At 49.0% G+C, this 9887-nt stretch overlaps 1 non-coding gene across 1 annotated transcript; it reads left to right on the top strand.

Annotated features, from left to right (window-relative positions):
• The first annotated feature begins 598 nt into the window (after nucleotides 1–598).
• On the top strand, nucleotides 599–672 carry Trnas-aga (transfer RNA serine (anticodon AGA)). Its single transcript has one exon. It is a non-coding gene; the product is annotated as a tRNA-Ser (tRNA).
• The last annotated feature ends 9215 nt before the right edge of the window (nucleotides 673–9887 follow it).

Genomic DNA, 9887 nt, shown 5'->3' with positions numbered 1-9887 from the left:
TGTACTCTGCTGCCTTCACCGCTTCAAACCAACCAACCATCGTGTCCGTGCGCATCAGAGTCGCAAAGAATGGGGTTTTTTCGCAGTTTGGTCGTGCATGTGGCGTAGCTCAGTTGGTAGAGCGTTCGCTTCGCATGTGAAAGATGCAGGGTTCAAGCCGCGGCGCCTCCATTTTTTGTGGTCAGTGCATTGTAAGTGTTGGTCGCGGCGAACCTAAAGGCACTCAAGATGTTGCAAAGCCAGCGTCACAGACTGATATGATGTATACTGACGTAAGGAGAGCAAGATGTAAATGTGGGGACCGGCTGTTATCGAGGTGTCATCGAGTGAAGATCTGTCTTAGGTATCACGGCTTAACCTCATTGAAGTCTAGAGGGTGGACAACACGTTCGTCTTACTCAGAGCGGTGTCCGAACTCTATTTTCAACGTTATACGTGCCACTTTCATTGTGGCCAACTACGATTCGATACAGAATGCACGAAACCTGAAAGACACACTAACGGATACATAGAGAGTAGTGTTTGTCTGCTGAATAATGGGAGTGCAAGGGTCTGTATCGTCTATATTGCTGTATGTAGCACCATTAGTCTTTGGGGGGGCGGGCGTAGCTCAGTTGGTAGAGCGCTCGCTTAGAATGCGAGAGGTACTGGGATCAATACCCAGTGCCTCCAGAACTTTTAACACACCTACATGCGCACCTTGCCATGCAAGTGGAATAATTCTCAGCCTGCAGATGTGTCTAGGAAGATACAAGCGAATGATTAGCATCCACAATTGGCAAGCGTGCTGTTATTAGTGCGCGGGAAGCACCCTCCTCCCACGCCTACACTTTATTTAGAAACAGTACAAGTGTTCCCGTAAGATTCTCAAGCCTATGTCGGAAAGATCTGCCTTGCGCCGAGTTCACGTAAATCCCACTGCACATTCCTATTCTTTGCGTGCAGTTGGCTGCTACTGGTGTTGCTAGTTGTGACTGTTGATAACAGATGCCGTAGCAATCAATTCATGGAGTGATTTGTATGTTTTGCGATAGTCTGTCTCTGACAAGCAAGCACAGGTGACATAGGTGCGAACACAGGAAGCTAGCAGACCCTCGCTGCCTGCAGACACCGAGCAGCCACACTAGGAGGGCGGCCTAAGCCGTAGGCGAAATGTGCTCATACGCTTTGGCGCGACGTCGAACTATAAATAATGCTGTCACTAGCGTGAGCGTTGCGTGAGCGTCGTGGAAAGTCGGCTGCGTGGGTGAGTGCCAAGTTTGGGGAGCGTTTTGTAGTATGCGCAGTGCAATGGAGGCGCGGAAACTTGATATGGCCTAGTGTTTTGCAGTTGGACGACAAGATTGGTACACAGTGGTAAAGAGCGAGGCACTGAGTTGGCATGAATAATGGAGTGCACAATGGGGCTCGAGATGTGTTTGTTACCTCAGGAGCTGTATGATTGTCGACAAGGAGTGAAAACGGAGCAATTTGTGACGGCTCTTTCAATTTAAGACGTTAAAAACAGACGGAATTTGCATTTGTAATACCAGAGCATCGAAACTACTTGGAACTTTTGTGTATATGAACGTGTCCGCGCCTTTGTACTCTGCTCCCTTCACCGCTACAAACCAACCAACCATCGTGTCCGTGCGCATCAGAGTCGCAAAGAATGGGGTTTTTTCGCAGTTTGGTCGTGCATGTGGCGTAGCTCAGTTGGTAGAGCGTTCGCTTCTCATGTGAAAGATGCAGGGTTCAAGCCGCGGCGCCTCCATTTTTTGTGGTCAGTGCATTGTAAGTGTTGGTCGCGGCGAACCTAAAGGCACGCAAGATGTTGCAAAGCCAGCGTCACAGACTGATATGATGTATACTGTCGTAAGGAGAGCAAGATGTAAGTGTGGGGACCGGCTGTTATCGAGGTGTCATCGAGTGCAGATCTGTCTTAGGTATCACGGCTTAACCTCATTGAAGTCTAGAGGGTGGACAACACGTTCGTCTTACTCAGAGCGGTGTCCGAACTCTATTTTCAACGTTATACGTGCCACTTTCATTGTGGCCAACTACGATTCGATACAGAATGCACGAAACCTGAAAGACACCCTAACGGATACATAGAGAGTAGTGTTTGTCTGCTGAATAATGGGAGTGCAAGGGTCTGTATCGTCTATATTGCTGTATGTAGCACCATTAGTCTTCGGGGGGGCGGGCGTAGCTCAGATGGTAGAGCGCTCGTTTAGAATGCGAGAGGTACTGGGATCAATACCCAGTGCCTCCAGAACTCTTAACACACCTACATGCGCACCTTGCCATGCAAGTGGAATAATTCTCAGCCTGCAGATGTGTCTAGGAAGATACAAGCGAATGATTAGCATCCACAATTGGCAAGCGTGCTGTTATTAGTGCGCGGGAAGCACCCTCCTCCCACGCCTACACTTTATTTAGAAACAGTACAAGTGTTCCCGTAAGATTCTCAAGCCTATGTCGGAAAGATCTGCCTTGCGCCGTGTTCACGTAAATCCCACTGCACATTCCTATTCTTTGCGTGCAGTCGGCTGCTACTGGTGTTGCTAGTTGTGACTGTTGATAACAGATGCCGTAGCAATCAATTCATGGAGTGAGTTGTATGTTTTGCGATAGTCTGTCTCTGACAAGCAAGCACAGGTGACATAGGTGCGAACACAGGAAGCTAGCAGACCCTCGCTGCCTGCAGACACCGAGCAGCCACACTAGGAGGGCGGCCTAAGCCGTAGGCGAAATGTGCTCATACGCTTTGGCGCGACGTCGAACTATAAATAATGCTGTCACTAGCGTGAGCGTCGTGGAAAGTCGGAAAAGTCGGCTGCGTGGGTGAGTGCCAAGTTTGGGGAGCGTTTTGTAGTATGCGCAGTGCAATGGAGGCGCGGAAACTTGTTGTGGCCTAGTGTTTTGCAGTTGGACGACAAGATTGGTACACAGTGGTAAAGAGCGAGGCACTGAGTTGGCATGAATAATGGAGTGCACAATGGGGCTCGAGATGTGTTTGATACCTCAGGTGCTGTATGATTGTCGACAAGGAGTGAAAACGGAGCAATTTGTGACGGCTCTTTCAATTTAAGACGTTAAAAACAGACGGAATTTGCATTTGTAATACCAGAGCATCGAAACTACTTGGAACTTTTGTGTATATGAACGTGTCCGCGCCTTTGTACTCTGCTCCCTTCACCGCTACAAACCAACCAACCATCGTGTCCGTGCGCATCAGAGTAGCAAAGAATGGGGTTTTTTCGCAGTTTGGTCGTGCATGTGGCGTAGCTCAGTTGGTAGAGCGTTCGCTTCGCATGTGAAAGATGCAGGGTTCAAGCCGCGGCGCCTCCATTTTTTGTGGTCAGTGCATTGTAAGTGTTGGTCGCGGCGAACCTAAAGGCACGCAAGATGTTGCAAAGCCAGCGTCACAGACTGATATGATGTATACTGACGTAAGGAGAGCAAGATGTAAGTGTGGGGACCGGCTGTTATCGAGGTGTCATCGAGTGCAGATCTGTCTTAGGTATCACGGCTTAACCTCATTGAAGTCTAGAGGGTGGACAACACGTTCGTCTTACTCAGAGCGGTGTCCGAACTCTATTTTCAACGTTATACGTGCCACTTTCATTGTGGCCAACTACGATTCGATACAGAATGCACGAAACCTGAAAGACACCCTAACGGATACATAGAGAGTAGTGTTTGTCTGCTGAATAATGGGAGTGCAAGGGTCTGTGTCGTCTATATTGCTGTATGTAGCTCCATTAGTCTTCGGGGGGGCGGGCGTAGCTCAGATGGTAGAGCGCTCGCTTAGAATGCGAGAGGTACTGGGATCAATACCCAGTGCCTCCAGAATTTTTAACACACCTACATGCGCACCTTGCCATGCAAGTGGAATAATTCTCAGCCTGCAGATGTGTCTAGGAAGATACAAGCGAATGATTAGCATCCACAATTGGCAAGCGTGCTGTTATTAGTGCGTGGGAAGTACCCTCCTCCCACGCCTACACTTTATTTAGAAACAATACAAGTGTTCCCGTAAGATTCTCAAGCCTATGTCGGAAAGATCTGCCTTGCGCCGAGTTCACGTAAATCCCACTGCACATTCATATTCTTTGCGTGCAGTCGGCTGCTACTGGTGTTGCTAGTTGTGACTGTTGATAACAGATGCCGTAGCAATCAATTCATGGAGTGATTTGTATGTTTTGCGATAGTCTGTCTCTGACAAGCAAGCACAGGTGACATAGGTGCGAACACAGGAAACTAGCAGACCCTCGCTGCCTGTAGACACCGAGCAGCCACACTAGGAGGGCGGCCTAAGCCGTAGGCGAAATGTGCTCATACGCTTTGGCGCGACGTCGAACTATAAATAATGCTGTCACTAGCGTGAGCGTTTCGTGAGCGTCGTGGAAAGTCGGCTGCGTGGGTGAGTGCCAAGTTTGGGGAGCGTTTTGTAGTATGCGCAGTGCAATGGAGGCGCGGAAACTTGATGTGGCCTAGTGTTTTGCAGTTGGACGACAAGATTGGTACACAGTGGTAAAGAGCGAGGCACTGAGTTGGCATGAATAATGGAGTGCACAATGGGGCTCGAGATGTGTTTGATACCTCAGGTGCTGTATGATTGTCGACAAGGAGTGAAAACGGAGCAATTTGTGACGGCTCTTTCAATTTAAGACGTTAAAAACAGACGGAATTTTCATTTGTAATACCAGAGCATCGAAACTACTTGGAACTTTTGTGTATATGAACGTGTCCGCGCCTTTGTACTCTGCTCCCTTCACCGCTACAAACCAACCAACCATCGTGTCCGTGCGCATCAGAGTTGCAAAGAATGGGGTTTTTTCGCAGTTTGGTCGTGCATGTGGCGTAGCTCAGTTGGTAGAGCGTTCGCTTCGCATGTGAAAGATGCAGGGTTCAAGCCGCGGCGCCTCCATTTTTTGTGGTCAGTGCATTGTAAGTGTTGGTCGCGGCGAACCTAAAGGCACGCAAAATGTTGCAGAGCCTGCGTCACAGACTGATATGATGTATACTGTCGTAAGGAGAGCAAGATGTAAGTGTGGGGACCGGCTGTTATCGAGGTGTCATCGAGTGCAGATCTGTCTTAGGTATCACGGCTTAACCTCATTGAAGTCTAGAGGGTGGACAACACGTTCGTCTTACTCAGAGCGGTGTCCGAACTCTATTTTCAACGTTATACGTGCCACTTTCATTGTGGCCAACTACGATTCGATACAGAATGCACGAAACCTGAAAGACACCCTAACGGATACATAGAGAGTAGTGTTTGTCTGCTGAATAATGGGAGTGCAAGGGTCTGTGTCGTCTATATTGCTGTATGTAGCACCATTAGTCTTCGGGGGGGCGGGCGTAGCTCAGATGGTAGAGCGCTCGCTTAGAATGCGAGAGGTACTGGGATCAATACCCAGTGCCTCCAGAATTTTTAACACACCTACATGCGCACCTTGCCATGCAAGTGGAATAATTCTCAGCCTGCAGATGTGTCTAGGAAGATACAAGCGAATGATTAGCATCCACAATTGGCAAGCGTGCTGTTATTAGTGCGCGGGAAGTACCCTCCTCCCACGTATACACTTTATTTAGAAACAATACAAGTGTTCCCGTAAGATTCTCAAGCCTATGTCGGAAAGATCTGCCTTGCGCCGAGTTCACGTAAATCCCACTGCACATTCATATTCTTTGCGTGCAGTCGGCTGCTACTGGTGTTGCTAGTTGTGACTGTTGATAACAGATGCCGTAGCAATCAATTCATGGAGTGAGTTGTATGTTTTGCGATAGTCTGTCTCTGACAAGCAAGCACAGGTGACATAGGTGCGAACACAGGAAGCTAGCAGACCGTCGCTGCCTGCAGACACCGAGCAGCCACACTAGGAGGGCGGCCTAAGCCGTAGGCGAAATGTGCTCATACGCTTTGGCGCGACGTCGAACTATAAATAATGCTGTCACTAGCGTGAGCGTCGTGGAAAGTCGGAAAAGTCGGCTGCGTGGGTGAGTGCCAAGTTTGGGGAGCGTTTTGTAGTATGCGCAGTGCAATGGAGGCGCGGAAACTTGTTGTGGCCTAGTGTTTTGCAGTTGGACGACAAGATTGGTACACAGTGGTAAAGAGCGAGGCACTGAGTTGGCATGAATAATGGAGTGCACAATGGGGCTCGAGATGTGTTTGATACCTCAGGTGCTGTATGATTGTCGACAAGGAGTGAAAACGGAGCAATTTGTGACGGCTCTATCAATTTAAGACGTTAAAAACCGACGGAATTTGCATTTGTAATACCAGAGCATCGAAACTACTTGGAACTTTTGTGTATATGAACGTGTCCGCGCCTTTGTACTCTGCTCCCTTCACCGCTACAAACCAACCAACCATCGTGTCCGTGCGCATCAGAGTCGCAAAGAATGGGGATTCTCGCAGTTTGGTCGAGCATGTGGCGTAGCTCAGTTGGTAGAGCGTTCGCTTCGCATGTGAAAGGTGCAGGGTTCAAGCCGCAGCGCCTCCATTTTTTGTGGTCAGTGCGTTGTAAGTGTTGGTCGCGGCGAACCTAAAGGCACGCAAGATGTTGCAAAGCCAGCGTCAAAGACTGATATGATGTATACTGACGTAAGGAGAGCAAGATGTAAGTGTGGGGACCGGCTGTTATAGAGGTGTCATCGAGTGCAGATCTGTCTTAGGTATCACGGCTTAACCTCATTGAAGTCTAGAGGGTGGACAACACGTTCGTCTTACTCAGAGCGGTGTCCGAACTCTATTTTCAACGTTATACGTGCCACTTTCATTGTGGCCAACTACGATTCGATACAGAATGCACGAAACCTGAAAGACACCCTAACGGATATATAGAGAGTAGTGTTTGTCTGCTGAATAATGGGAGTGCAAGGGTCTGTATCGTCTATATTGCTGTATGTAGCACCATTAGTCTTTGGGGGGCGGGCGTAGCTCAGATGGTAGAGCGCTCGCTTAGAATGCGAGAGGTACTGGGATCAATACCCAGAGCCTCCAGAATTTTTAACACACCTACATGCGCACCTTGCCATGCAAGTGGAATAATTCTCAGCCTGCAGATGTGTCTAGGAAGATACAAGCGAATGAGTAGCATCCACAATTGGCATGCGTGCTGTTATTAGTGCGCGGGAAGCACCCTCCTCCCACGCCTACACTTAATTTAGAAACAGTACAAGTGTTCCCGTAAGATTCTCAAGCCTATGTCGGAAAGATCTGCCTTGCGCCGAGTTCACGTAAATCCCACTGCACATTCCTATTCTTTGCGTGCAGTCGGCTGCTACTGGTGTTGCTAGTTGTGACTGTTGATAACAGATGCCGTAGCAATCAATTCATGGAGTGAGTTGTATGTTTTGCGATAGTCTGTCTCTGACAAGCAAGCACAGGTGACATAGGTGCGAACACAGGAAGCTAGCAGACCCTCGCTGCCTGCAGACACCGAGCAGCCACACTAGGAGGGCGGCCTAAGCCGTAGGCGAAATGTGCTCATACGCTTTGGCGCGACGTCGAACTATAAATAATGCTGTCACTAGCGTGAGCGTCGTGGAAAGTCGGAAAAGTCGGCTGCGTGGGTGAGTGCCAAGTTTGGGGAGCGTTTTGTAGTATGCGCAGTGCAATGGAGACGCGGAAACGTGTTGTGGCCCAGTGTTTTGCAGTTGGACGACAAGATTAGTACACAGTGGTAAAGAGCGAGGCACTGAGTTGGCATGAATAATGGAGTGCACAATGGGGCTCGAGATGTGTTTCTTACCTCAGGTGCTGTATGATTGTCGACAAGGAGTGAAAACGGAGCAATTTGTGACGGCTCTTTCAATTTAACACGTTAAAAACAGACGGAATTTGCATTTGTAATACGAGAGCATCGAAACTACTTGGAACTTTTGTGTATATGAACGTGTCCGCGCCTTTGTACTCTGCTCCCTTCACCGCTACAAACCAACCAACCATCGTGTCCGTGCGCATCAGAGTCGCAAAGAATGGGGATTCTCGCAGTTTGGTCGTGCATGTGGCGTAGCTCAGTTGGTAGAGTGTTCGCTTCGCATGTGAAAGGTGCAGGGTTCAAGCCGCGGCGCCTCCACTTTTTGTGGTCAGTGCATTGTAAGTGTTGGTCGCGGCGAACCTAAAGGCACGCAAGATGTTGCAAAGCCAGCGTCACAGACTGATATGATGTATACTGACGTAAGGAGAGCAAGATGTAAGTGTGGGGACCGGCTGTTATCGAGGTGTCATCGAGTGCAGATCTGTCTTAGGTATCACGGCTTAACCTCATTGAAGTCTAGAGGGTGGACAACACGTTCGTCTTACTCAGAGCGGTGTCCGAACTCTATTTTCAACGTTATACGTGCCACTTTCATTGTGGCCAACTACGATTCGATACAGAATGCACGAAACCTGAAAGACACCCTAACGGATACATAGAGAGTAGTGTTTGTCTGCTGAATAATGGGAGTGCAAGGGTCTGTGTCGTCTATATGGCTGTTTGTAGCACCATTAGTCTTCTGGGGGGCGAGCGTAGTATGCGAGAGGTACTGGGATCAATACCCAGTGCCTCCAGAATTTTTAACACACCTACATGCGCACCTTGCCATGCAAGTGGAATAATTCTCAGCCTGCAGATGTGTCTAGGAAGATACAAGCGAATGATTAGCATCCACAATTGGCAAGCGTGCTGTTATTAGTGCGCGGGAAGTACCCTCCTCCCACGCCTACACTTTATTTAGAAACAATACAAGTGTTCCCGTAAGATTCTCAAGCCTATGTCGGAAAGATCTGCCTTGCGCCGAGTTCACGTAAATCCTACTGCACATTCATATTCTTTGCGTGCAGTCGGCTGCTACTGGTGTTGCTAGTTGTGACTGTTGATAACAGATGCCGTAGCAATCAATTCATGGAGTGAGTTGTATGTTTTGCGATAGTCTGTCTCTGACAAGCAAGCACAGGTGACATAGGTGCGAACACAGGAAGCTAGCAGACCCTCGCTGCCTGCAGACACCGAGCAGCCACACTAGGAGGGCGGCCTAAGCCGTAGGCGAAATGTGCTCATACGCTTTGGCGCGACGTCGAACTATAAATAATGCTGTCACTAGCGTGAGCGTTGCGTGAGCGTCGTGGAAAGTCGGCTGCGTGGGTGAGTGCCAAGTTTGGGGAGCGTTTTGTAGTATGCGCAGTGCAATGGAGGCGCGGAAACTTGTTGTGGCCTAGTGTTTTGCAGTTGGACGACAAGATTGGTACACAGTGGTAAAGAGCGAGGCACTGAGTTGGCATGAATAATGGAGTGCACAATGGGGCTCGAGATGTGTTTGATACCTCAGGTGCTGTATGATTGTCGACAAGGAGTGAAAACGGAGCAATTTGTGACGGCTCTTTCAATTTAAGACGTTAAAAACAGACGGAATTTGCATTTGTAATACCAGAGCATCGAAACTACTTGGAACTTTTGTGTATATGAACGAGTCCGCGCCTTTGTACTCTGCTCCCTTCACCGCTACAAACCAACCAACCATCGTGTCCGTGCGCATCAGAGTCGCAGAGAATGGGGGTTCTCGCAGTTTGGTCGTGCATGTGGCGTAGCTCAGTTGGTAGAGCGTTCGCTTCGCATGTGAAAGGTGCAGGGTTCAAGCCGCGGCGCCTCCATTTTTTGTGGTCAGTGCGTTGTAAGTGTTGGTCGCGGCGAACCTAAAGGCACGCAAGATGTTGCAAAGCCAGCGTCAAAGACTGATATGATGTATACTGACGTAAGGAGAGCAAGATGTAAGTGTGGGGACCGGCTGTTATAGAGGTGTCATCGAGTGCAGATCTGTCTTAGGTATCACGGCTTAACCTCATTGAAGTCTAGAGGGTGGACAACACGTTCGTCTTACTCAGAGCGGTGTCCGAACTCTATTTTCAACGT

The sequence above is a fragment of the Schistocerca gregaria genome, chromosome 3, assembly GCF_023897955.1.
Source record: "Schistocerca gregaria isolate iqSchGreg1 chromosome 3, iqSchGreg1.2, whole genome shotgun sequence".
Taxonomy (NCBI): domain Eukaryota; kingdom Metazoa; phylum Arthropoda; class Insecta; order Orthoptera; family Acrididae; genus Schistocerca; species Schistocerca gregaria.
This window is presented reverse-complemented; position numbering and strand designations above follow the sequence as displayed.